General features: G+C 38.6%; 1 non-coding gene across 1 annotated transcript; it reads right to left on the minus strand.

Annotated features, from left to right (window-relative positions):
- Positions 1-14,435: 14,435 nt before the first annotated feature.
- LOC121137402 lies at positions 14,436-14,542 on the minus strand. Its single transcript, XR_005874642.1, has one exon. It is a non-coding gene; the product is annotated as a U6 spliceosomal RNA (small nuclear RNA).
- Positions 14,543-15,563: the final 1,021 nt, after the last annotated feature.

The raw sequence follows: 15,563 nt of genomic DNA on the forward strand, positions 1-15,563 counted from the left end.
ACCCTACTTTTACCAATGGACAGTTCATCCAGACAAAACTAAACAGAGAGATACTGGACCTAACAGACATTATAAACCACATTTATCTGGCAGGAATTTATAAAATATTTCACCCAAACACAAAAGAATATATCTTCTCTGCACCTCATGGAACTTTCTCCAAAACTGACCACGTACTTGAACACAAACAAAGTCTCAACAGATACAAGAAAATTGAAATAACTCCTTGTATTCAACCAAATCACCATGGATTAAAGCTGGATATCAACAGAAGCAGAAAACTTATAAACTTATGGAAACTGAACAACTCCCTGCTGAACGAAATATGGGTCAAGAAAGAAATGAAAGGCTTTCTATAACTGGTTGAAAATGAATACACAGCATCCCTAAACTTATGGGATACAATAAAAGTAATTCTAAGAGGCATGTTCATAGACCAAGTGTCTACTTAAAAAATTGGAAATATTTCATATTAGCATGTTAACAGCACACCCCAAATTTCTAGAACATAATGAAGTAATCACCCTCAAGAGGAGTAGATGCCAAGAAATAAAACTGAGGGCTAAACTCAATAATACAGAAACAAAGAGAACAATGTAAAGAAATCAATGAATAAAAAGTTGTTTCTTTGATCAAATCAACAAGATAGACAAAACACTTATCCACACTAACTAAAAGGTTGATAGATGATATCCAAATAACAAAAGCAGAAATAAGGAGGGGGAATAACAAAAGACACCAGGGAAATCCAGGGTATCATAAGGACATAGTTTAAAAACCTATAATCCACCAAATTGGAAAATCTAAAAGAAATAAATACTTTTCTTCATAGATACCATTACCAAATTAAACCAAGATCAAATAAACAATTTAAATAGACCAATAACCCCTAGTGAAATAGAAGCTGCCATTAAAAGTCTCCAAACCAAAAAAGCCCAAGGCCAGATGGTTTTAATGAAGAATTCTACCCCAGACTTTCAAAGAAGAATTAATGCTAATACTCAAATTATTCCACAGAATAGAAAGAGAAGAAACATTATCCAATTAATTTTATGTGGCCACAGTTACCCTGATACCCAAACCAGACTAAGACTCAACAAAGCAAGAAAATTACAGACTGATTTCCCTTATGAACATAGATGCAAAATACTCAATACAATATTTGCAAACAAAATCCAAGGATGCATCAGGAAGATCATGCACCAAGATCAAGTATGTAGGGCACATGAGCCAGTCAAAGATGGCACTGAGGGGAAGTCAAGAGGGTGAGTCCTGAGTTGTTTACAAAAAAGATGATTAATTGCCTAAATGGGACCAGATGAGGTCGTTGCATGAACAGCTCGTCTCATGTTCACTAGGTAAAGCCTAGGGCGCCTACGCATGTGATAGGCTGACCTTTAAAACCATTGGCTGGCTGTTTTCCTGCTCTGTGGTTTTTTTCCTTTAAAAGATGCTTACTCTGTGGTAATAAATGAGTTCCTGCTTGACTAGACTCCCTGCTGCGTCTGATTGTCTCTGGGATTCTGCGAGACTGGGAAATTGGGGAGCAGTGCCACTTTTCCTCGGACCCAGCTCAACCTTCCATGGTTGGGCTAAAACCCTGCAAGGTAGGCTTCATCTCATAGATACCTGAATGTTCAGTACACAAGAATTAGCAAATGTAATCCACAATAAAATTGAAAACTTCTGTAAGGCAAAGGACACCATAAATCAGACAAAGTGGCAGCCAATGGAATGGGAAAAAATATTTACCAATTTCACATTTGATAGAGAACTAATATCCAAAATATATAAAGTACTCCAGAAACTAGATATCAAAAACCTAAATAATCCAATTAAAAATGGAGTACAGATTCAAGAAGAGATTTCTCAATAGAGGAATCTCAAATGGCTGAGAAACACTTAAAATTTTTTCAACATCCCTAGCCATCAGGGAAATGTAAATCAAGAATACTTTGAGATTCCATCTTATACCTGTCAGAATGGCTAAGATCAATAACACAAGTGACAGCTCATGCTGGAGAGGATGTGGAGCAAGGGGAACACTCCTTGACTGCTGGTGGGAGTACAAATTTGTACAGCCACTATGGAAATCAGTATGGAGGTTCCTCAGAAAATTGGGAATTGATCTACCTCAAGACCCAGCTATACCACTCTTTGTCATATACCCAAAAGATGCTCCATCCAACCACAAGGACACTTGCTCAACTATGTTCACAGCGGCTTTACTCATAATACTCAGAAAATGGAAACAACCTAGAGATCCTTCAACAGAAGACAGGATAAAGAAAATGTGGAACATTTACACAATGGAGTATTACTCTTCTGTTAAAAAAAGACATCATGAAATTTTCTGGCAAAAGGAACTAGAAAAAAATCATCTTGAATGTCATGACACAAACCTAGAAGGACAAATATGGTATATACTCACTCACAAGTGGATATTAGTCATTAAGTAAATGGTAATCAAGTTACAAACCATAGACCCAAAGGGTTTGGGTAAAGAGAAGAGGTTATGCATGGGGGCATATGGATCTCCCTGGGAGGGGAAAATAGAATAGACTTTGTAGGAAGGGCCAGGGATAGGATGATTAGTTAAGCGGGGAATATGGGGTAGAGGGAGAAAGTTTTGGGAAAGAAAGCTGGAATTGCCATTTGGGGGAGTGGTGTGGAAACCTAGTGCTTCCATTTGGGGCATGGTGTGGAAATCTGTCCTGCCTACAAAATATGCTAGGGCAATGGAGGCACAGAACTTGTGGGAGGAGCCCACCAATGACTGATTCGATGTAAGTTCTGTCTCTCGAGAAGGAACTCCACCTATCACTGCCCGAGTACCCGAGAACCACAGACTAGATGTTGCAGAGACATAGGGTAAAACCAACACTTCTGATGAAAAAAATTAATAAAGTGCCTCTTAATGATATCCTGCTGTATTCATTGAGCAGTGCTTTATCTAGTCATCATAAGAAAGGCTTCCTCTGGCAGCAGATGGGAACAGATGCAGAGATCCACAGCCAGACACGTAGACAGAGAGTCTAAATTGAAAGTCTCCATTAAACCCACCCAGACTCCCCCAGCTCAGGGACTCCTGCAGAAGAGGAGGCAGAAAGATTGTAAAGAGCCAGAGGGCATGGGGAACACCAGAAGAACATGGCCCTCTGAATCAAAGCTAGGGGCCTATGAGTTCACAGACACTGAAGCAGCAAGCATAGAGCCTACACGGGACTCCATCAGATCTGCTGCGTGTACATTATAGCTGTTAGCTTATTGTTTTCATGGGCCTCCTGAATTTGGGGACAAGTGGGTCTCTGACTCTTATGCCTGATCTTGGGACTCTTCTTCCTATTGGGGATGCCATGTCCAACGTTGATTATGGTAATTTTGCTTCATCTTATATTTTATTTTGTCATGCTTGGTTGTTATCTCTTAGAAGTCTGTTCTCTTCTAAAGAAAGACAGAAAGGGAGGGGAGGGCAAGTGGGGCAGAACAGAAAAAAGTAGAGGGAGGGGAAACTATAATTAGGATATATTATATGAGGAAAGAGTCTATTGTTAATAAAAATTTAAAAAATGTATAAAAAAGAAAGAAAGTAAAAGCTAGAATGGGGAGTGAGGATGAGCAGAGCTGCTCAGTTTGGTTGTATGTGGCATATAGTTTGCACTGTGGGCCAGAATCCCTTATCATCTCCACTTCTAGGTCCTGGTCACAGGTTCAGTGCTCTGACCTCTAGTCTGTTTTTTCTGTTGCACTCTGGACTCACAAGACTTTTTGTTTGTTTTTTGTTTTTTTGAGACAGGGTTTCTCTGTATTGTTTTGGAGGCTGTCCTGGAACTTGCTCTGTAGACCAGGCTGACCTCGAAATCACAGAGATCCACCTGCCTCTACCCACCCAGTGCTGGGATTAAAGGTGTGCGCCACCAACGCCCGGCTCTCCCAGGACTTTTAATCACAGGGAAGTCAATGATTATGGGTAGGTAATACAGCAAAGCTTGAAATGTTTTCACAATAGCTCTTGGTTGCTTTTATTATTCTGCCATTACCATGAAGGAGTGCCAGGCTCACCCACTGGTGACTAAGTCACTTACCTGTCCCATCTTTCTGCCACTGCCATGAACAGACAGATCTCTGCAAGCCTGAGGGCTTTACTTGTATGAACTATTACCAGAGTGATGGAAACTGAGTAAACTAAAATCAGTGACTGAATCATGAGAGACTTTGCTTTGATTGTGGAAGGTTTTAGACTGAGAAATGACAGAATCCTACTGAAGAATTTGAAATAGAAGTGGTATGTTTAATTTTAAAAGTATGAAAAGGTGACAAAATCTACCTCCTTGTCCATGGTTAAACAGCTAGGTATTATTAAGTAATTCATATCCAGGTTTTTTTCTTACTTATATGTCTTAAACTTTATGGGCATTCACCAACTTTTCCATTTCTCCCTCTTCAACCTCTTCTGTCTCCTTCTGTAAGTCAATACCAAATGTAAGTGGATTCATGGAGTATTTGTCCTTTTGTGACTGAATTATCTCACCTAGCGCAGTTAGTGAGAGGATTGCCTTCCTTTTAGAGGTTGAACAGCATTTTATAGTATATGTACTGCAGATTTTGTGCCTCTATATGTTTTTACTGGTTCTTATGAGTTGTACATCAGTGAACATGGGTGTGCAAATTGTACATCTGTGATCATGACTGTACAAATTATACATCTGTGAACATGGCTGTGCAAATTATACATCAGTGAACATGGCTGTGTATATTATACATCAGTGAGCATGGCTGTACAAATTATATATCAGTGAGTGAACATGACTTTGTAAATTACACATCTGTGAACATGACTGTGCAAATTATTTCAAAAAATGCTCTTAGTATGGTGGGAGAATAGATTGAAGGTTTTGTACCTAGATTTGAGTAATCAGATGAGGCAAGTTCTGAATTTACATACTGCCATTTGTGAGGATGGAAAACCTGGGATTGATTTGAAAGGAGGGTGATTACACAGACTTTTTAAACTTTTTTCAAAATGGAATAATTCACTGTGCTGAAAAGGGAATGAGGAAAAATTGAGATGACATTAGATTTACAGATTGAGAATGAATGAAGCCATTTGATACTGAAGATTATGTCATCCTTGAGAAAGATTTGTGATGAGATTCTATGACTAAACAAGAAAACACTGGAAAGAAAGGAAGCCTACAGGAACATTAGTGTCATAATGTCTAGGCCTAATTGAAACACAGAATAAAGTTTTATCACGAGAGCTGAAGAGATTAGCTGTGTGTGTGTGTGTGTGTAGTAATCACAGAAGTAATCAAATGCCAATAGTTCCTCGGCCAAGGGTGGGACTTCATTCCATCCTCCTTCCTCCATACTGGGATCTTGTCTGGCTCGAGCTTCTGCTGATCAAACAGTTTTGGTCTAAAACCATTGACATAGGATCAAAGACTGTATGTGATATCAGTGGTACTCAAGGTCATCTATATTCTTGAAGATTTTAAAAGTCACCATATGGTATTGTCACCCTTGTTGGGGTCCATAAAAATGACTATGATTCATCTTGACTTAAGTTCACAGATCTCAAAACTATCCTTACTCTTTCAAAGTTAAAGTCTTAAGACCTAAAAATGGGAATAAATCTACCACAAGACCCAGCAACTCCATTCTTAGGCATATATCCAAAAGATGCCCATTCATACAACAAGGATGTCTGTTCCACTATGTTCATAGCAGCATTATTTGTAATAGCCAGAACTTGGAAGCAACCTAGATGCCCCTCAACAAAAGAGTGGATAGAGAAAATGTGGTATATTTACATAATGGAGTACTATTCAGCAGAAAAAAACAATGGAATGCTGAGATTTTCAGGCAATGGATGACACTAGAAGAAACCATCCTGAGTGAGGTAACCCAGTCACAAAAAGAGAAACATGGCATGTACTCTCTCATATATGGATTTTAGACATAGATCTGGGGAGTGCCAGCCTACAATGCCATGGCCAGAGAGTCTGGGAAACAGAAACTTCATTCAGTGGCTGATGTAAGAAGAGGCACACTCCCATGGCCAAGCAGTGAGCTGAACTCAAGAAAGCCAGTAACAGAGAGGGAGGACTGATGACCAAAGGAGTTAAGACTGGGTTGGTTTAACCCCAGAAACAGCTGACCTGACAAGGGTAACTCTTGAATCCCAGGCTGATGCCTGGGAATCCAGCATGGGACTGATCAAGACCCCCTGAATGTGGGTGTCAGTGAGGAGGCCTAGGTAATTTATTGAGCCTTGGGCAGTAGATCAGTACTCATCCTGAGTATGCACACGGACTTTGGACTCCTATCCAACAATGTGAGATGCACTCTCACCCTGAAATCTTGGGGGAGGGTCTAGGCCCTGCCCTGGATGAAATGACAGACTATGGACACCCCCAAGGAGGGCCTCACCCTCCCTGGGGAAATGAGGGGATAATCGGGGGGTTGTGGGGGGAGGGTACGGGAGGAGGGGAGGGAAAGGGAGAGGGATCTGGAACTGACTTGTGAAGCAACCTTGTTTCTAATCTAAATTTAACCTTAAAAAAAAAAAGACCTAAAGGTCTAAGGTCTAAGGTGGATGTCTTATCTAAATAACAGGAGATCTAGTCAGGAGATTCACTGGTTGCCCTCCTGCCTCTATTCTGTGTCTCTGTCTTTTCCTTAGTAATGTTATCTGTCATTTGTCAATCCACACTCCCCCCTCTCAGGCACTAACAAGGGTTAATACAGACAGGAACCACAATGTCTGGTTCCCACAGGTGGCTACTACACACCCTGAAGCCATAAAACAAACTGCACACATAAAACTTATTGCTGCTTTATTTGTATTAGCCAGAACCTGGAAGACACACCTCAACTGAAGAATGGATAGAGAAAATGTGGTATATTTATACAATGGAGTACTACTCAGCAAGGGGAAATAAACAATGGAATCATGAAATTGCAGGCAAATAGATGGAAGTAGAAGAAACCATTCTGAGTGAGGTAACCCAGTTACAAAAAGATAAACATAGCACATGCTCATTCATATATGGACTTTAGACATGGAGCAAAGGATTACCTGCGGACAATTCACACCTCCAGAGAAGCTAGGAAACAAGGAGGACCCTAAGAGAGCCTATTCTACATAGAGGGACACTCTCTCAGCCTAGATACATGGGGGAGTGCCTAGGCCCTTCACCAAATGATATGACAGACTTTGAAGATCCCCCATGGAAGGTTTCATCCTCTCTGGATAGCAGAAAGGGGATGGGATAGGGGGTTGGTGGGAGACAGTGGAGGAGTGGGGGGAGAGAGAACTGGGATTGACATGCAAAACAAGCTTGTTTGTAATTTAAAATATCTGAAAAAAAGAAAAGGAAAAAATGTTTGTTTTAAGATTTATTTTCAATTATGAGTTTGTGTTTCTGTGTGGGTGTGTCCATGTTAGTTCAAGTGCCCATGGAACCTAACAGAGCCCCTGGAGCTGAAGCTACAGTAATAATGAACCACTCATCTTGGGTGTTGGGAACTGATGGTTCTCTGCAAGAACAGTATGTACACAATTCTGACATTGAGGTTTTCTTTTCTGTTTATTTTAATTTTAAATGCCAATTTAGTGTTATTGAACTTTTACATGGAAAGAAGTTCATATTTACAGAAAACATGCAAAAAAATGCTAGGAAACTCATATAGCCTATTCCTAACATGGTTTACATAATGTTAATATAGTTCAACATTGCTAACATTTATATATTTTCAACATTTGACAATGGTAACATTTGCTTGTTCTTTTTCCCATTCTCTTAGACCTTCACTCTTCTGTGAGCACACACAAACACAGCACCTTGCTACTTGAGAGTACACCATAACATTATTGTCTTAGTGTATCACTGTTTATTGCCTAAGAGTGGGGAGATTTGTATAACTACAGTGATTTATCAGTATCAATATATTAAGTATTGATTCAGTACTTTGACCCATTGTCTATATTTACCAGCTGAGCCAATAATGTAATTTTAAGGCATTTTAATCTCTAGTAAATAAGCCATTATATATAGTTATGATCCTAATCTTTATTCTAATAGTTCCTCAGCTTGTAGGAAACAGATTTCTAAAGAATATAGTCACTTTCCTTTAATTAGAAAATTCCTGTTTGGGGTTTATCAGATATTTCTCCATGACTAGATTCTCAGGTAGTTTTTCTTTATTCTCATCTATTTTATTTATTTATTACATTTATTTATTTTCTCTCAGTGTGGTAGGTGGGCACATACACTACCTTGAATGTGTAGAGGTCAAAGGGTAGCTTGTAGGAGTCAGTCCTCTCTTTCTGACACATGAGTCCTGGGTCATCAGGCTTTGTGTGAAGTACCCTGAATCACTGAGTCATCTCTCTAACCCTTCAAGAAGTCCTTTTTGAGATATCACATTCATGGGAACATGATGTCTGCCTTTCCTTCATGACACTTCTGATTACTTGGTCAAAGTATTATCAATGCTTCTGTTATACAACTCTTTTATATTTAGTAATTTTTTAGGAGGATACTCTTTGTTCTATAACTTTTTTATTGTTAGTTGACACAGTTATGTATATTTATGGGATTCACTGTAGTATTTTAATGCATACAGGTATTGTGTTATAATTGGATCAGGATAATTGGCATATCCACCATCTCTCAATAATTTTTTTGTGACAGTGGCATTTAAAAATATTCTCACCAATTATTTTGAAATATATAATTAACTATTTCAACCATAATTATCTCACAGTGCTATAGAACATTTAGAGCTTATTATCCTTGCCAGTTGAATTCCAGTACTGATTAAGCATCTTGAGATATATTTTAAGACTTATTTTCAATAATTTCATTTATGTACATGAGTGTGTGTCTATGTGAGTGAATTCTGCATGTATGTGAGTGCCAGCCTAAGTCAGAAGAAAGCATTGGATCTTTTGGAGCTGGAGTTACTTGAATTTATGAGCCACTAAGCTTGGATGTTACGAACTGGACTTGGGTTCTTTGCAAGAGCAGCAAGTGATCTTAGCTATTCAACCATCTCCACAGCCTCCTAAGATTTTTAAAAAATATATCACTACAATATTTTATTTATATAATATAACAAACATCATCATTTGAACATGTAATAAATGTTAAAAGCTGTTACAAATTTCCAGTGTCTTCTTTTTATTTTTAATCCTAAAATTTTTATTTTTAAATTTAAATTAGAAACAAGGTTGCTTCACATGTCAATCCCAGGTCCCACTCTCTTTCCCTCCCCTCCTCCCACACCCTCCCTCCAACCCCCCTATTCTCCTTCATTTCCCCAGAGAGGGTGAGGCCCTCCATGGGGGATCTCCAGAGTCTGTCATTTTGTTCAGGGCAGGGCCTAGGCCCTCTCCCAAGAGTCCAGGCTGAGAGAGCATACCTCACTGTGGCATGGGCAGCCAAAATCCATTTGTATTCCAGGGATAAATACTGATCTACTGCCCAGGGCCCCATAGATTGCCTAGGCCTCGTCACTGACCTTCCTAGCTTTTCTGAAGGTGTATGTTGTAGGCTGATAATCCTTTGTTCTATATCTAATATCCATATATGAGTGAATACATACCATGTTTGTCTTTTTGTGACTGGGTTACCTCACTCAGGATGGTTTCTTCTAGTGCCATAAATTTGCCTGCAAATTTCAGGATTCCATTTTTTTTCTGTTGAGTAGTACTCCATTGTGTAAATGTACCACATTTTCTCTATCCACTCTTTGGTTGAGGGGCATCTAGGTTGCTTCCAAGTTCTGGCTATTACAAATAATGCTGCTATGAACATAGTGGAACAGATGTCCGTGTTGTATGAATGTATGCCTAAGAGTGGAGTTGCTAGGTCTTGTGGTAGGCTTATTCCTATTTTTCTGAGGAATCTCCATACTGATTTCCAAAGTGGCTGTACAAGTTGGCACTCCCACCAGCAATGGAGGAGTGTTGCCCTTTCACCACAACCTCTCCATCATAAATTGTCATTGGTGTTTTTGATTTTAATCATTCTGACAGGAGTAAGATGGTATCTCAGAGTTGTGTTGATTTGCATTTCCCTGATGGCTAGGGATTCTGAGCACTTTCTCAAGTGCCTCTCAGCCACTTTAGACTCCTCTATTGATAATTCTCTATGTAGTTCTGTAGCCCACTTTTTAATTTGATCCTTTGGTGTTTTGGAGACTTGCTTCTTGAGTTCTGTGTAAATTTTGGAGATCAGCCCTCTGTCAGATGTGGAGTTAGTGAATATCTTTTCCCATTCTGTGGACTGCCTTTTTGTCTTGTAGACTGCAGCCTTTGTCTTACAGAAATTCTCAGTTTCAGGAGGTCCCATGTATTAATCGTTGACCTCCCTGTCTGTGCTACTGGTGTTATGTTCAGGAAGCGGTCTCCTGCACCAATTCATTCAAGGGTACCACCCATTTTCTCTTCTAAGAGGTTCAGTGTGGCTGGATTTATGTTGAGGTCTTTGATCCATTTGGACTTAAGTTTTGTGCATAGCGATAGACATGGATCTGTCCACATTCTTCTACGTGCCAGCATCCAGTTATGCCAGCACCATTTGTTTGACGATGCTTTCTTTTTTCCATTGTATATTTTTAGCTTCCTTGTCAAAGATCAGATCTTCATACATGTATGGGTCAATTGCCGTGTCCGCTGCGCAGCCTGTGTCCGAGAACGTGCGGAGGATGTCGGGGATTGACAACACATAGACCCGAAGGCTCCTCAAGAAGGCTCTCCTTTATTCCTACTCTGGCTGGTTATTATATACCCTGACACCAAAGGTGGGGATGAGTGGGTCTGAGGATGCAGTTAGTCTTTGGAAAAGATCGAGGACAGGGTGGTTCCCATGGGCATGCCCTTTTCAGGAACTTATTGCCCCGGGCATTGTATTGTTTTTAGTAAACATGTTTTTAGTAAACATTGTCTTACAGCTGCCTACTCCCAGGCTGATGGGGAAGTGGGTCTCTGAACAAGGTCTGGTGTTCCCACAGTCAATATCAGGGTGTTCAATTTGATTCCATTGGTCTACCTGTCTATTTTTGTGCCAATGCCAAGCTGTTTTCAGGACTACAGCTCTATAATGGAGCTTGAAGTCAGGGATGGTGATGCCTCCAGATGTTGCTTTGTTGAATAAGGTTGTTTTGGCTGTCCTGGGTCTTTTGTTTTGCCATACAAAACTGATTATTGTACTTTCAAGGTCTGTGAAGAATTGTGCTGGTATTTTAATGGGGATTGCATTGAATCTGTAGATTGTTTTTTGGCAGGATTGCCATTTTTACTTTGTTGATCCTACCTATCCAAGAGCATGGGAGATCTTTCCATTTTCTGATGTCTTCTTTAATTTCTTTCTTTGAAGACTAAAAGTTCTTGCGATACAGGTCTTTCACTTGTATAGTTAACATTACCCCAAGGTATTTTATATTGTTTGTGGCAATTGTAAAGGGTGATATTTCTCTGATTTCTTTCTCAGACCTTTTATCATCTGTATATAGTAGAGCTACTGATTTTCTTGAGTTCATCTTGTAGCCTGCCACTTTGCTGAAAGTATTTATCAGCTGTAAGAGTTCCCTGGCAGAGTTTTTTGGATCACTTATGCAAACTATCATACCATCTGCAAATAGTGAAAGCTTGACCTCTTCTTTTCCAATTTGTATCCCCTTGATCTCCTTTTGTTGTTGTATTGCTCTAGCTAGAACTTCAAGTACAATATTGAAATGGTATGGAGAGAGTGGACAGCCTTGTCTTTTTCCTGATTTTAGAGGAATTGCCTTGAGTTTCTGTCCATTCAGTTTGATGTTGGCTGTTGGTTTGCTCTATATAGCTTTTATTATGTTTAGGCATGTTCCTGTTATCCCAGATCTCTCCAAGACCTTTATCATGAAGAGGTGTTGGATTTTGTCAAAGGCTTTTGGAGCATCTAGTGAGATGATCATGTGATTTTTGTTTCTCAGCTTGTTTATATGGTGGATTACGTTGATGTATTTTTGTATGTTGAACCATCCCTGCATCCCTGGGATGAAACCTACTTGATCATGATTGTTTTGATGTGTTCTTGGATCTGATTTGCTAGTATTTTACTGAGTATTTTTGCATCAATGTTCATGAGGGATATTGGTCTGAGATTCTCTTTCTTAGTTGTGTCTTTGTGTGGCTTGGGTATCAAGGTTATTGAAGCCTCGTAGAAAGAGTTTGTCAAAGACTCTACTGCCTCTATTGTGTGGAATACTTTGAGAAGAATTGTTATAAGCTGTTCTTTGAATTTCTAGTAAAATTCTGCACTGAGGCCATCTGGACCTGGGCTTTTTTTTGGTTGGAAGACTTTTGATGACTGCTTCTATTTTCATAGGGGTTATAGGTATATTTAAATTGCTTATCTGTTCTTGATTTAATTTTTGCAAATGATAGCTATCCAGAAAATTGTCCATTTCCTTTAAATTTTTAAATTTTGTGGAGTTTTCAAAGTATGAACTAATGATCCTCTGCATTTCCTCAGAGCCTGTTGTTAAATCCCCCTTTTCATTTCTGATTTTGTTAATTTGCATATACACACTCTGCTGTTTGGTAAGTTTGGACAAAGGTTTGTCTTTCTTGTTGATTTTCTCAAAGAACCAAGTCTTCATTGCATTGATTCTTTGTATTGTTTTCCTAGTTTCTACTTTATTGATTTCACCCTCAGTTTATTTCCTGGCATCTACTCCTCCTGGGTGTGTTTGCTTCTTTGTGTTCTAGAGCTTTCAGCTGTGCTGTTAATTCTCTAGTGTAACTATTCTCCAGTTTCTTCATGTGGGCACTTAGTGCTATGAATTTCCTCCGTAGCACTGCTTTCAAAGGTTTGGTTATGTTGTGTCTTCATTCTCATTGAATTCTAGGAAGTCTTTAATTTCTTTTTTTATTTCTTCTTTGACCCAGGAATGGTGCAATTGTGCATTATTCAATTTCCTTGAGTTTGTAGGTTTTCTGTAATTTGTGTTGTTGTTGAATTCTAATTTTAACGCATCGTGGTTTGATAAGATGCATGAATTTATTCCAATTTGTTTTTACCTCTTGAGGTTTGATATGTTGCCAAGTACGTGGTTGATTTTTGAGAATGTTCCATGTGGTGCTGAGAAGAAGGCATATTCTTTTTTATTTGGATGGAATGTTCTATAGATGTCTGTTAATCCCAATTTTGTCATAACTTCTATTAGCCCTCTTACTTCTTTCTTAAGTTTCTGTCTGGTATTCCTGTCTAGTGGTGAGAGTGGGGTGTTGAAGTCTCTTACTATAAGTGTGTGGAAATTTATGTGTGATTTGAGTTTTAATAATGTTTCTTTTACTAATGTGGATGCCTTTATATTTGGGGCATAGATGTTCAGAATTGAAACTTCATCTTGGTGGAGTTCTCTTGTGATGAGTATGTAATGACCTCCTTCATCTCTTTTGATTGATTTTATTTTAAAGTCTAATTTGTTAGATCTTAGACTTTGCTACTCCTGCTTGTTTATTGGGTCCATTTGATTGGAAAATCTTTTCATAACCTTTAACTCTGAGGTAATGTCTGTCTTTGAGAATGAGATGTGTTTCTTGTATGCAGTAGATGGATGGGTTCTGTCTTTGAATCCATTCTGTTAGCCTGTGTCTTTGTATGGGCGAGTTAAGACCATTAATATTGAGGGATATTAATAATTATTTATTGCTCATTCTTCTTTGATTTGGAATGGTTGTTGTTGGTGGCATTATATGTGGAATTCCACCCATTTTTTCTTCTGGCTGTTGGTAAGGTGCAATTATCTAATGCCTATTTTTTTCTGTTTGTAGTTAAAATCCTTGGGTTGGGGTTTTCTTTCCAGAACTTTCTGTAGGGTTAGTGGACACATATTGTTTAAACCTGGTTTAGTCATTGAATATCTTGTTTTCTCCGTCTATAGTGATTGAAAGCTTTGCTGGGTATGGCAGTCTGGGCTGGCATCCATGGTCTCTTAGTGTTGGTAGAATATCTATCGAGGACTTTCTGGCTTTCAGAGGTTCCATGGAGAAGTCAGGTGTAATTCTGATAGGTTTACCTTTATATATTACTTGACCTTTTCTTAGCTGCTCTTAATATTCTTTCTTTATTCTGTATATTTGGGGTCTTGTTTATTATGTGGTGAGGGGACTTTTTTTGTGATCCACTGTATTTGGTGTTCTGTAAGCTTCTTGTACTTTCATTGGCATGTCTTTCTTTAGGTTGAGAAAGTTTTCTTCTATGATTTTGTTGAATATATTTTCTGCCCCTTTGAGGCGGTTTTCTTCACCTTCTTCTATACCTATTATTCTTAAGTTTGGTCTTTTCATGGTGTTCCATATTTCCTGGATGTTTTGTGTTAGGGATTTGTTGGACTTAAGATTTTCTTTTGTCGATGAATCTATTTCTCCTAGTGTTTCTAAAAATATGGTATGCTTCACGAATTTGCGTGTCATCCTTGCGCAGGGGCCATGCTAATCTTCTCTGTATTGCTCCAATTTTAGTATATGTGCTGCCGAAGTAAGCACGCCTCCCTAAGATTTTAAAAGATCATGTAACTATCATTCTTCCTCCGAAATATTTTCCTATATTTAGCATCTATTAATATGTCTTACCTGAATTGATCTTTTCCATGATGATTACAATGGTAGTTTTCCAACTCTAGTGTCTTTGTCTTCATTCAGCAGAGATTGTCTTTTTTCAATTGGCATATTTATGTATTTTTACCTCTTACAAGATTTGCTGCAAATGTTTCAACTTTTAAACAAGAAATAACCATCAAAGTTCCATCTTTATCTTGCAGCATTTGTTTCCACCTACTTGTGTTCTTATGACATTTCTCCATGGTGTGTGTGTGTGTGTGTGTGTGTGTGTGTGTGTGTGTGTGTGTTGGGGAGTGAACCCAGGGCATTGAGTGTGCTAGTCATGAGTTCTACTATTGAGCTCTCTTTTCCTAGCTCATATTTAAAAAAAAAAAGCACTTCTGCCACAACATCTCACAAGACTTAGGCTTGATAACCAGAATCATAAAAATGTTTATCTTGCCAGGCATGATGCATAACTTTAACCTCAGTAATCTGTGAGGTAGAGGCTGGTGGATCTCTATGATTCTGAGATAGGCCTACTTGCTTTATGTAATGAATTCTAAGCCATCCATGCATATACGTTCTTGTCTTTAGAAAAGTCATGTCTAGTAAAAAACTTAATAATTCTTTTCACATAAGAAGTCATTGCCTACTGGAACAATTCATTAAAGAGTTGCCTACCTTCCCAATATAGATCATCACCTAAAACAACCGATTTTCACTACCTCAAATTTATGTCAGTTGGCAAAAAAACCCCCTATCTATTAATCATGGAATAGTTTAAAATATTTTAATTAGACCTTACATTTAATTTGATGGGTAGTTTAAATGTGATGTTGTCTCTTTAAAAAAAATCATAGTAACGTGATAAAAGACATAGCTTTGAATGTGGAATCTCTTTGGAAAAGGGTCATTTTCCAGTAGGTCTCAACACAGAACAGTTTTCAGCTTATTATGTTGTTGT

This window comes from Mesocricetus auratus, unplaced genomic scaffold (genome assembly GCF_017639785.1).
Source record: "Mesocricetus auratus isolate SY011 unplaced genomic scaffold, BCM_Maur_2.0 Super-Scaffold_100676, whole genome shotgun sequence".
Classification (NCBI taxonomy): domain Eukaryota; kingdom Metazoa; phylum Chordata; class Mammalia; order Rodentia; family Cricetidae; genus Mesocricetus; species Mesocricetus auratus.